This window comes from Borostomias antarcticus (genome assembly GCF_949987555.1).
Source record: "Borostomias antarcticus genome assembly, chromosome: 15".
Taxonomy (NCBI): Eukaryota; Metazoa; Chordata; class Actinopteri; order Stomiiformes; family Stomiidae; genus Borostomias; species Borostomias antarcticus.
The window spans coordinates 18,536,070-18,548,904 of record NC_140248.1 but is presented as its reverse complement, the minus strand read 5'-3'; positions in this window follow the sequence as shown (position 1 = coordinate 18,548,904).

Below are 12,835 nucleotides of genomic sequence, written 5' to 3'. Positions count from 1 at the left end.
TTGAAGACAACTGATTAGAAATATCATTTGGACAGGGAGGTCTCTGTTTTTTGTTGTTGTCATCATACAAATCTGATAATAATATCTAATTCATGAGATGAAAGGATGGAGATGTTTAAGTCATTTATGCAATGTGCTGGAATTATGTTAATTAATAGGACACATTTTGTAAAATACAATTGCATATTTACCTCCGTCCCAGCGATAGCGTGTTTTCGGTGGCGTGTGCGTTTGTTTTTCTGTTTGTTTGTCTGTTAGCAGGATTATTCACCTCCAGTCATTTTTTGGACTTAGGCTCAGGACCGCTTATTTCTCCAGGGTAAAAATAAGTAGGGGAATTCTGCCGATTTGGGCTCAGGAGCCAAAAATTCATTGTCAATGGGAGGGGTTGAAACAGCCATATCTCGAAGTCGGAAGATCACAGAGACAAGAGACACACAGTTTTGACTTGCCTACAGCTCTCAGCCTATAAATTGCACCAATACCAAACATATCCTGCTCGCACACACATGTGCGCGCACACAGCCACAAAATGCATTCATGGGCGGAGGTCTGTGCTCTCAGAGCACCATTTCTAGTTCACTTTGAAATGCTTCGCAAAAGGGGACAAATTCTTACATGAATGTAGAAAGATGGGTAGATCAATCTTCCATATATTACAGTGTAATTGATATTACACTGTTTCATGTGTGTAGGACAACATATTGTTTTGATATTATGTCCCCGGGAGATTATATTCACCCAATGTAATTATGCCAAATAATGTTGATTATTATGACAAATCCTCACTGAATTTGTGAGCCTGACCAAAATTCCTCCCAGTCTACTCTGTGCTGACTTCAAACCGTGAGTAGGGCAGAGAGAGGTCTGTGGCTCTGTTGGGGCTAATATAACTAAAGGCAAACATTCAAGTTTAGAAAGTGAAGCCAAATCCTAGTTGAACGATAGTTTATTTGCAAAGTAAAGGCGAGTGATCCTCCAGCAAAAGTCAGCACAGTCTCAGATTTCTGTGAGAACACTTTAATCTGGGATATGGCCATGATGTCAAACATCACATATTCTGTCTGTGATATTGGCTACAGTATGCCTACAGTATTGTCAGGGCACTAGGGTAGATTGCAATTCTAAGAACTGCGTTTGACGTTCTTTGTTTCAGGCCCTGACCTCCTGTGTTTGTGATAAACAACAGGAAAACCGCACTGGACATACCACCACAAGTGCCTGTTCAGTGTCCGACTGTAACCCAAGGTCCAGTGCCTCTGATACAAATACACACCCATACCAAGAAGCACATACTGACCATGCTGGAGATCAGATACATCAGTGGTTACATGCAAAAAAAAAACACATGCTAAAATACATGCAAAACAAACCAGTGACAATACAATGTATTGTCAATACAATGTATGACAAAGATTATACAGGTTTATCCAGACATCAGTTTCTACAAATCTACAGTATGAAAGTGGATCAATCCGTATTGGGATAACTTTATTTTCACAAATGATATCATGCTAAAACCATTATCTGATGTGGACAGGCAAAATGGCCTATCAGCACAACAGTAAAAAGAGAGGAACAAAGGGATACCACAAGCTAGGGGGTAAATATGCATAACTACAGTTAACAATGTGACCAGAATAACACTGCATATTTTTAACCAAAGCTCCCACAGGGTCAACTACTGTAGTTTGATAGGACTTCTGTTTCCTTCCTCTGCCCCTCAGGCACCATTGATAAATGATTATTGTATCTCTGGAGCATAACTGTTCAAGAGGCTTTACAAAACCAGCACAATTAATGCTTTCCACCTCAATGGTCAAGGCAAGCAGTTTAGCTTGAGGTCATTGCACACAAATCAGACCACTCTGTTATAAATACAAATCTCAAGTCTATACAATATTTTGTCTACGCCATCATCAGCTGTACTGTATAAATAAATACTACAACAAATGAAGGATCTGCCACTGCAGATGTGAGACGTGATTGGAGAGCTAACCTGTGCCAGACATAATAAACTGGAAACAACCATCACTGTTTGGAAAAGATATCAGCATGTGACGCAACACATCCTCGTGACTCAGGGGGATGTTATGACCCCGGGTTCTCACTCCAAGTCTTCAGCATCACCTAATATCCAGAGATACTGTATGAAAGCCAGGGTGACCGAGGGACGTACAGTAACACTGACATCATCGGTGATGGCTTTTCCACCCGACAGCTGCTTTGTGCTTAGTTCCAGAACCAGGATGCGAGCGGATCTCCAGTCATCACTTCATCACCACCGTCTCAGAGCAGGCGTCTCCATTGTCTTTGTGCCAAAGGTGGAGCTCATGTGGAGTTTGAATCCACTTCGTCTAGCTACTGTTCAAGGCAGCTTATGTCATTAATTATTATTATTCATCAAGATATTACCAAGAACGACCAAAAAAGCCTTGATATCTTATCTGAACTGTATTTTCACCTGGCCACGAGTTATTTCGGCCAGCTCGTTAGTGACAGCCAGGCGTTGAGCCATGCTGGCGCTGTTGGGATGAGGTACCTCCTCCTCTCATGGACAGGAATGCTCTTGAATGCCCCCTCGACACCCCCGCCCCACACACACACACACACACACACACACTGGGATTGTACTTCCCCTCTCCATGAGTGTGAAGACATCCTCCTCCTCCACCTCACGGCATTGTTGTCCTTTCCGCAGACACAGGGGTGCTCCTGTTAAATGCAGCTCTAGTTAGCATTCTCACAAAAGGCTGCTGGGTCGGCGAGAGAGGCCATATTTGCATAGAACCCGCCAATCACCCATTAAACAAATGGACCAGTAATTAAACAGGATTAAGGGTTGAACTCCTGTTTGGTTGGTTTTAATCCTCTCTTTCAGATGGCCCTCGTCTCGGCCTGAAAGGAGGGTTGAGACCTGCAGTTTGTAGGCAGAGAGAAGTGACTAACTGCACGCTGGACGGACAAGCTGACTGCACCTTTTATAAATAGATGATTTGACCACACGTTTGATGGACAGGTTGTGTGGTCTGCAACAAAAATGAACTACAGGTAATGAAACTTGATTGGGCAGAACCTTTAGAATGCCAATGGCCAGTGCCGTAGGTACACACTAAAATCACTACTGCTCCATTTACAGCACCATGCGCTCACGGTTCCACCGCACGTCCACGCCCGACGATACGCTTCAAGGGTTTCCAGTGAAAAATAAATCTGATAGAAAAAAAGGCAGACATATGACTGAATACCGAATTCCAGCATGTCCAACTCTCTCAGCACTGACCCCTCCATAAACCATATCAGTGTGATATGTGCTGGCAGCTGCGAAGAGGGCTGGTAACAGTGGTTCTTAGCAGCTGCCTCAGATCACAGTTTAACAAAGTTTATTTGGTTATAAATTTGTCCCCTTAAGTGGTACAGAACCAGGAGTCACAAGGGTGTTCCCAAACCAGAGTCAGTGGACTCAGAGTAATTTCAGCCATGCAGATTTGATTAAGCAGATTCACCGTGATTATGAAGGCGTGCAGTATCAGTGTGCAGAGAGGTCTTTCACTCCAGTCCCTCTTAGTAAACCCATTCATATCAACAGGGCTCTAGTGTTGATTTCCTAAACTAAGATTAACATTCTGTTGTCGTCAGTTGACACATCTTGTTCGCTCCCTGAACTCAATTGCAAACTAGTGAGAGACACCACAGAATCTGCTGGTCACGGCGGTCGGGCAAAGTTACGGTAATCCAAAAGTTTATCCATTTCATACAGTGAAATCCATTATGCTGTCTGGAATTATATAAACCTTCAATTGAATTCACTTGAAACATATGTCTGTTTGTATGGCTACTCCTTTTTTTTAGATTTAAAATCTGAAAAATAAATAAACAAACAAATAAATAATATAGAGACACTTCTGCTTCTGTGACACTCCGTGCTTCTGTGAAAGTAGAGTTTATTTCACCACTAACAACAGACTCTTTCAAAATCAAATCACACTGTCAGTCATAGGACATTCCCGAGAAATACTTTTACCATCCAACTGCACGGGGACAATTTTAGGTACAGTAGATCAAAAATAAATGTGATGCTGATTATGAAGATCAAATATATCACCGTCAGATAGGCAACACAGCACAGTTCATTTGTCTGGGAAAAATCTTTCAAATAAAGTTCAAGAGTTCAAAGAGTCTTTTTCCAGAGTTTTATTTTAATTTTACTTTAACAAGTACAAGTACAGGTACATCAGAATTCTTGGTTCCTCTCCTCTCCACAGTTACTTATGAGTTCCTGTCCTGACTAAGCAATATAATATGAATGTGAATAATAAAATGTTAACTTAGACCTTAAAGTAAAGCCTATATGAATATGAAAATACTACAGTTGAACATATATTATTTAAATACATTTCCATTACTTTCATATATTCCATTCCGTTATGAGACACTTTATATTTCTATACATGTTAACATTTAAATATTACTATGATAAATTGAGAGGGATCAGTGATTGAGGTCCTCTGTGAAAATCACATCTTTATAGACTGCTGTTTGGCTCTGCTACAGCAATTATAATAATTACTATAATTTGGTGTTGGGTTGACGCCAGAGCATTAAAAAAAAATACCTTGGAGGTGTGGCCACACCTGGTACAAAGCATGCGCTCATGCTGAAATCCAATCAGCAACAAAGGTCATTCCTCTATGGCGTTATGGGAGTTTGTGTCCCCCAGAGTGAAGCAGACTGAATTTAACTTTGTAGCTAGTTCATAGCAGGCTCCTAGCATAGACGTTACACACTGCAGCTTTAAAGGGATAGCCTGGAATTTTTTTAAACGGGCCTCATTTTCAACTTACTCATGATGTTGTTGATTGATGAAGATCATTTTCACGGCTCGCTAATGCTAGCGCAATCAAACTGAACTGGCTAGTATTCAAAGAAAACTCACTTAAACACATCTCACAAGTAAGGATTGCCATATAAACTTAACTCCTCATCAAAGTCAGACATCTCTTTCAAACGTCGCTATTGCAACTTGTTGTGTTGATAGTAAGAAAATCGTCCGCTTTTACGTTCATTGTTGTCAGATTGTTGTGAAAACAATAGCACTGGCTAGTTACGTGGCAACTTGATGTATTATTCCGCCTCCCTATTTACAGAGAGTTATATAGGTCTGAACAAACAAATGGGTTCAACGATAGTTGGACTTAAAAATGATGGTAAACACAATCCTCATATTTGATTTGATGTGGAGTGTTTAAGTGAGCTTTCTTTGAATGCAAGCCAGTTTGGTTGGATTGAGCTAGCATTAGTGAGCTGTGAATGCCCGAACAAGAGACGGCATGGAATCAACTGAAAATGAAGGGTACGTTGAAAATGAGTAGCCTGGCATTGCCAGCCTGATCTCACGAGCTCACATTCTATTTCACTCTGCAAATCAGACCTATGCCCATTGGTAACGCCCCTTGGGAATCGAAAAGGAACTGTGAGTTTTCAGACCCTTTGCATTTTTGCATATTGGGTCTGGCGAAGCCAGAATATAAAATGAGGCCCTAGTTAAAAAATTCCAGGCTATCCCTTTAAGGCAGCATTGTCTGATGTACTTCTTTGTAACATGTCATGGCGATTGTTCCTTGGTACTGTACCACTGCTCACCAATCTTAAGAGGTTGTTTGATATCTAAACTGCAACAAAATTGAGTAATTTACAAGACTGTGTTGAAAGCATATCACTGACAAGGAAACAGGCAGTGGAAGCTTTGATTTCGAAGGTCACAAAATGTTCACTGCATGAAATTACTTTTGCTATCCTGAAGGCAATAATTTCTGCATGAGTACCTCGTCCTCCCCTCTCCTCTCCCTGTCCTGGTCTTCCCAACAAAGACCTGTCCTTGGTGGGCTCTGAGGCATACCAGTGTCATAGCCCTGCTGAGAAACACTATCTCCGTTTCAAAAGTCAAGGCCTGTTCACTCCCAACATTCTCCAACATTTCCCTGCCAAGCTGGAACTGTTGTTGGACAATATTTTTGTGTTTAGAGAATTATGAGGTCAGCTCTATAAGCTGTAAAAGCTGATAGGCCCCGGCACTGGGCCGCCTCAGCCCTGGTTTGCTTGGCCTGTGGAGGCTGGTGTCAGATATACAGCCTCTGAGAGAGAGAGAGAGAGAGAGAGAGAGAGAGAGAGAGAGAGAGAGAGAGAGATAGATAGATAGATAGATAGATAGAGGGAGAGAGAGAAAGAGAGAGAGAGAGAGGGAGAGAGAGGGATAAAGAGAGAGATAAAGAGAGGGAGAGAGAGAGATAAAGAGAGAGGAAGAGAGAGAGGGGGCATAAGCAGAAGTAGGCTCTGCTCTCTGAACCCTCTGGAGTGCTGGGTCTCCTTTCCCCCTTAAGCAGGCAGAGACAGTGGTGACAGGGCTCTAATTGAGCAGAGCTGCAGATCACTTTTGCTGTCGTTGGCCATATGCTGTTGCACTCCGGTGCACTCAAGTGAAGGGGAGGCCTGGGAAACCAGTCTTTGCAGAGATGATGAAGGCTTAGTAATTATACTGACTTTATAGCCTCCACCCGGACCGTTCATCTCTGTCCCCTAGACCATGTCCAGTACCCCGCCGGGCTTGGTTGATCTGTCTGTATAATGTCTCATCTCTCTCTTCAAATTTACAGAATACAACAATGTCATTTGAATACATATACTACAGTTGTAATGTGTATAAATATATATATATATATATATATAATATATATTAGCTGTTTGTTGCTTGTACACTTACATTTTGGTCTCGGATGGGCCTACTAACACATTAACTACAAAATAAGAAGACCCAATCAGTTTTTCGTGGGCAGTCAATTTCAGAAGACGTGATTCAACAAGCCATTCAGATTTTCCATTCGAATTATACTCCCCTCCCCCATCTGAAAAAACAAACTTGTAAAATGTAAAATAAAACTTAAAATAAAACTGTCACAAATGTCCTGCTGCATTTGTGTTGTTTGAACCCTCCCCCATTTGGAGGCACAGGAGAGGGCGGGGAGCACCACCTCATTTTCATTTAAAGTTATAGACACAGAAACAGCCCATCCAGAACAGGACAGAAACAGAGGGGTATAGAGGCATGCTAGAGTGCTTAATCCGAGTGGTATTTTCAGCAAAAACATTCAAAGACATGTTGTGAGGAGGACCCCAGGGACCTATATTAATTTGTTGAAAAGGAGTATAAGATCTCTTAGAAACACACTTGTATTTGATGAGGCTTTGCAGTGTAAATGTGAGGCCTAGTGATTACTGTATATAAGTGCTTATGAGCCGGTGCAAGATAACAGACCCCAAAACATGAACCCGAAATATATGGGTATCAATTCCCCACAGAAATAGAAATGTTGGAAATGTAGTACAATGGCACATGTTGAAACTTTACCGGGAATAAACAATGTTAGCCCCTCTCCCCCCTTGCCTGGACATGCAAAGCCAGATAAGAGTGTTGTTATCCGTACAACGGTCTGTGTATATGGAGCTGATATCACAGGCACAGACAATAGCGGTCACTCCCTCTGCTGTCACATCAGTAGCCCCAGGATGACTGATGAGTTCCCAGGCACTCCCTGCTCTTTGATAGAGATGGGGAAGGAGCATGGGGCGTTGGGGGACTTCGCTCCCGTCTGGAGACTTTGAATGTGCCCCGCAGAAACTCTGACTAACAGCAACACGCTCAATCATCGGTATTCATGCTGCGGATTACACTTAACACATCAAGCATGACTGACTTTTAGGACACACCAACATCTCTCCCTCAGACAGTGTTTCAGTGGAAAAGTACTGTGACTGGTATTGTTCCCGAACCTCCACCGTCAGCCAAGTAGTTACTGTAAGCCTGCAAATGTGATGCTTTTCTGGTAGAGAAACGCATTAACTATAGAGAAGCATGTTTCTCAACAGTTGTAGAAATGCGTTGTACTGTATGTGTCTTCTTAGAAGTATTATAAAACAACACATGTTAAGGTGGGAGGTTGGAGATGGTGAGGGCCTTGTTATCCATGTGTAATCTTGTTCAAAACCAGCCCAGTGCAATGCTTTTATTTCTACTAACCCTAAACCTAGCCCTTACCACACTTGCATGCCTAACCCTAACTTTAACCACTTGTTGAATGCTTAACCTTATAATGACAATAACATATGTTGTGAGGGTAAATTCAGTTTATGTCCGACGCCTGGTGCCCGCTTCAAGCTCTTTGGGTACACCCAAATAAGGATGTAGACCAATGTTCTGTGTTGCTGATTGAATCCTACGTGTGCTTGCTGGATTTTTAACTTGACACAGAATTTTTGAAATTGCTGTGGCAGAGCGAAACAGCACATTGTTCTGCACACAGCAACACATTGTAATGATAATATGTTGCAACACTTATATGTCCAGTGTCTGGCGTGACTTCCTTGCCAGGATATACAGTGGAATCAGCCATCTGCAATCCAGAAAAGGACAACCAGTGAGCCAATTATCAGTCAGACTGCACCCTCACACGCTAACAAACCTGGGAGACCGGCCTACATACTGACTGGCATCATCCACTCATGTCTCCATCACTTAGGAGAACCAGTTCACGTGAACCCAGGAATAGGGTAATAAAGATCGTCTTCCCTCTCAGCCTCCCATGTAAATAACCTGAAAATGAACTAATAGAGTGCTGACTAGGAGGCGTTGTCACACAATGGGAAAGCAGTTTTTAAACTGTCATCGTTTCAAACATTTTGGCTGTATTATGCAAACACTAAAGCAAAACAGGCGTATCAGGAGAGGAATTTCCTAGTGTTCTAGAGCTCTGGACACATTGAAATAGGCTACGGCAAAGAGGAGGGTGTTCCCCCCCACAGCGGTGTCATAGCAGGTCACAGGTCAGCTGAGCTCGCTCTGAGCCTGCACAGTTAATGGAGTCTGATAGAACTGCCCATAGAACTTTTCATTAAAACGAAACAATTTAGCAATGTTCTTCAAACCCTAGAGAATTCAGGCTCAAAATGAAAGTGCACAGGCTAGCATTCTAAACCATTAACTCACAATTTAGCTCACAGAATCTTTCAATCAATTTCAATTATCGTCCCCCACCTGGCAACTTTAGATTGAACCCTGTATGTTAGTGCGTACGTGCGCGCATACAGTAGGTCCACGCACACTTGTACCAGAGCCCACCACAGTGGGCCAGTCAGCACAAATCATTTTTCCAATCGCCAAGTACATTTTGCTTTATATATAAAAGCTATGTTTAGTGTCTCAGTAAAAGTATAGTCTATTCTACTCAGGAGGCCGTCTACTTTCTAAATCCACAGAGTTCTGAGCTGAATGTGTTTAGCTGCTCCTGTGGTGGTTATTCTTAGACCCCGTAGAATGCTTTCAGCAGATCCACTATGGCACAGTAACACGGACAGCAGAGGGAGGCAGAGAGGAAATGTCAATGGCCGGGCACTTAACTCCAAAGTACTTCTTAACTCCCATACAAAGGGTTGCTTTTAAGAAGGTTCTTTATCGGGAAACCCGGCCAATGTCATTTTATTTCTATAGCACCATTCATACAAATCAATGTAGCACATAGTGCTTTAAATAAAAGGAGACAGATAAAAACATAAATCATACAAACACAGTGAGAACACATTTAAAAGAAACAATACAAGTAAAAGTATTAAAAATTAAAAGATAGTGTAAAATAGAATAAAAACTATAAAACAGAATGCAAATTAAGAACGAAGATATTAAAACAAGTAAAACTATGTGGTAAAAGCAATGTTAAAATGGTATGTTTTAAGATCTCGCTTAAAAACTACCACAGTCTCAGACATTCTCAGTAGAACAACATACTGTCTTATAGCCTCTTTCAATGTTTTTTTTTTTACATTGTCGGTTCTTTTTGTCGGTTCTTTTCATGTCAACTATTTTCAAGGAAATGCTTACATTTTAGACAAAACAAAAAAATATGACGGGCTTATATGCCAGCTCTATATATACATCTAAACTAGAAAAAACAACTCCACATATTCCACAACTGTACATGCTGACGGCATGCATCATGGGTGAGGACGACAGGCTCACAGCACGTTTGTTTGTTTGGCTGTTATTTCCTTCAGGCTGGGACACATCAACCTGATGGTCTGCTAGAAACAGCAACATGAATGCCAGCATCTTTTTAGTGCGTGCCGGCTGTCTGTGGAAACGGGTACCACCGCCCGCAGCAGCAGTCTACACCCTGTCGAGAGAGGAATGTGTCGGTGTTTTTACAGGCTGTGTGACTTTTTACTCTGTCTTGTAAGTCGTCAGTGTTTGGACAGTTGAAATAATGGCTTGCAGAGCTGACAGGTTCACGTTACTCACCAAGCACTGTTTTGAATGACAGCTGTTGAAAAAGTGGGATTGTCGGTCAGTTCAGGTTACAGGCGAGGGGCACTTGCTCTGGTGATGATTCAGAATTATTGCAGAGAGACTGGAAGAGTTAAAACACATGGAATATGCTGCAGATACAGTAGGTCTACAACTGATCTATCCCCACAGTATAAAGTCAATGTCAAGTAAGCCAGGATTTTCAGATATCACAACTGTATAAACAATATCAGTAAAATGTAAAAATCAAACAAGCACTTTAGGACATGCAGAGCATAAAGGTACAACAGACTGCTATATGTAAAGGAGTAGCTTCATTTCAAGGGATTTCTTTATTTGTCTCATGTAACGCGTATGGTCACGGTGAAATGTTTATATTATAATCTTGGAGTCTGCAGCCACATTTCACTGTGACATTACATTCTCCTTCCTGTCTACTGGGAAAACATTATTCTCAAATAGACAACAGCAAATGGCAGCATGTCATATGTATATCAAGTTTTGTTTATGAATATATAAACATCATATATATATTTCCTCTCATCTACTGTATCTTTTAAAGACGAATCCTAGAATGGGTAAGGTTCCATTTTAAACATAGACTGATGTTGCTGTAGGCAGAACACTCTGAATAGTTATTGTTGAGACATAAGCCCCTCAGCTGGGACTCTCTGGCTGTACCTGACGGCCTTGTCTCTGCTCTTTCACTGGCATTACAACCAGGAGACTATCATATGACCTGGACACTGTAGAAAGGTCACATTTCAGAGAACTGACACCACTTGTGCCAGGGTAACATACAGCTTTGCCTCCCATGCAAAGGGTTAAGTTCAACATTCAGCTACTTCAAAATACTGTGTGTGACTTATGGGGCCTTTACTGTATGCCATATTTTGCTATTCAGCAATGTTTCTATAGTTAGTATAGCATTTCCATCATGGAAAGTATGTGATTTCAAAACCATCTGAGTATATCTCAGCTGACTATGACTAAGGTGGTGGTTTTCCAAAGTGCTTAAGATTGGCTCGTTATGACGAAGAGCAGAGCTGAAGTACTTTATAAAATTGTGCTGAACAACGCTCAATTGTGCATTTTTCTATTGCAGTAAGAAACTCAATTCTCAGTGGAGAACTAAGTTTCCACACCCTCAAAAATGGCCACATTCCTTTCCTTCTTGTCTAGCGTGTTTTGGTTTTGGCACTACATTCATCACATCATGTGTGTTTTCATTCAAATATATAGTGTATCAGCTGCTTCTAAATCTTCCTTGACTGCTGTTGTGACATGCCTATCAAACTTCATGTATCCGTAAACACAGTGTGGCTAAGATTCCACCGAAAAACAATAAGATACCTTAGCTGCAAGAGCTTTTGTTTCAAATGTGAGTTTGGGACAGTAAACAAACCAAAACGAAGGCAGAGGGGAATTTAGAGGCTCTTTCAAGCATCCATACTTTTTGTGGGTGATAATGATTTACATTCTCCTCTTTAAATCAAACAGTCCTGAAACAGCCCTCGCACACAAAGAATCAACATTTAGTCCCCTTGTCACTTTATACAGGACGTCTACTGAAAAGCTACTGTACATCTGGGCGTGTAGACCAGTGTGGCCTCGTCCATCAGGAGGGATGAGTACGGTAGTGGATCCTCCATCCTCCCACATCGAGCCAAGCTTCCTTCCACCCCTTGGGGTGGGGGACAAAGATCCTAATCTCCGTCACATTCCTCTATGACCCCCACCCTCCCAGTAGTGTCCCCGGTGGAGATGATGGATCTGTCACAGTACTTCACAATTTCATGCCTTGTTTACTGACTCCCTCTCGAGTCCCTTTTTTTTCCACACTGGAAAAGTATGATAAGCTTGTGGCTGTGCTCCCGTTGGCTGCCGGGTGAATAACACATGCACATCTTCAAAAAAGGAGGGATGATCCCGGGATGCAAGCTGAAATAAGTCCGCCGAGTCGATCTGGGATGTGGAAGAGATCCCCTCTTGCTGTGCGCGTTGACGTGATTGATGGTCTGGCGGACTAATTCTTTATTTCACGGCGTCTACACTGTATCTTCATAGTGTGACAGAGATGCATCGGCCTATTAGAGGACATGGTAACATTTTATTTCATACTTTTTCATACTTGCTCACTCCCAGTCCCTGGGAAACATCTGTGAATCCCCAGCAGCAGCCTCCTTCTCAGGAGAGGATAATTCCCTGTTCCTGTGGCCGTGGGAGAGAGTGGGGGCTGATGGGTAGCAGAAGGCCGAGTGGAGCTAAGGAGCTCAACACTTTTCTCTCAATGAGGCGTTTCAGGGCATTCACTACTGGGGCTTTGGGGATTCATATTCACGTTCCCCAGAAAAAAACACTCAGAGGAAAAGGGGTTAAGCTCAAAATGGGCCTTAGAGGTGGAGGTGTGAAATTTGGCCATTACCTACAAATACCCCTGTGCCAACCACCGTTCACAAGTTGTCCTTGCAACCAACAAAGGTG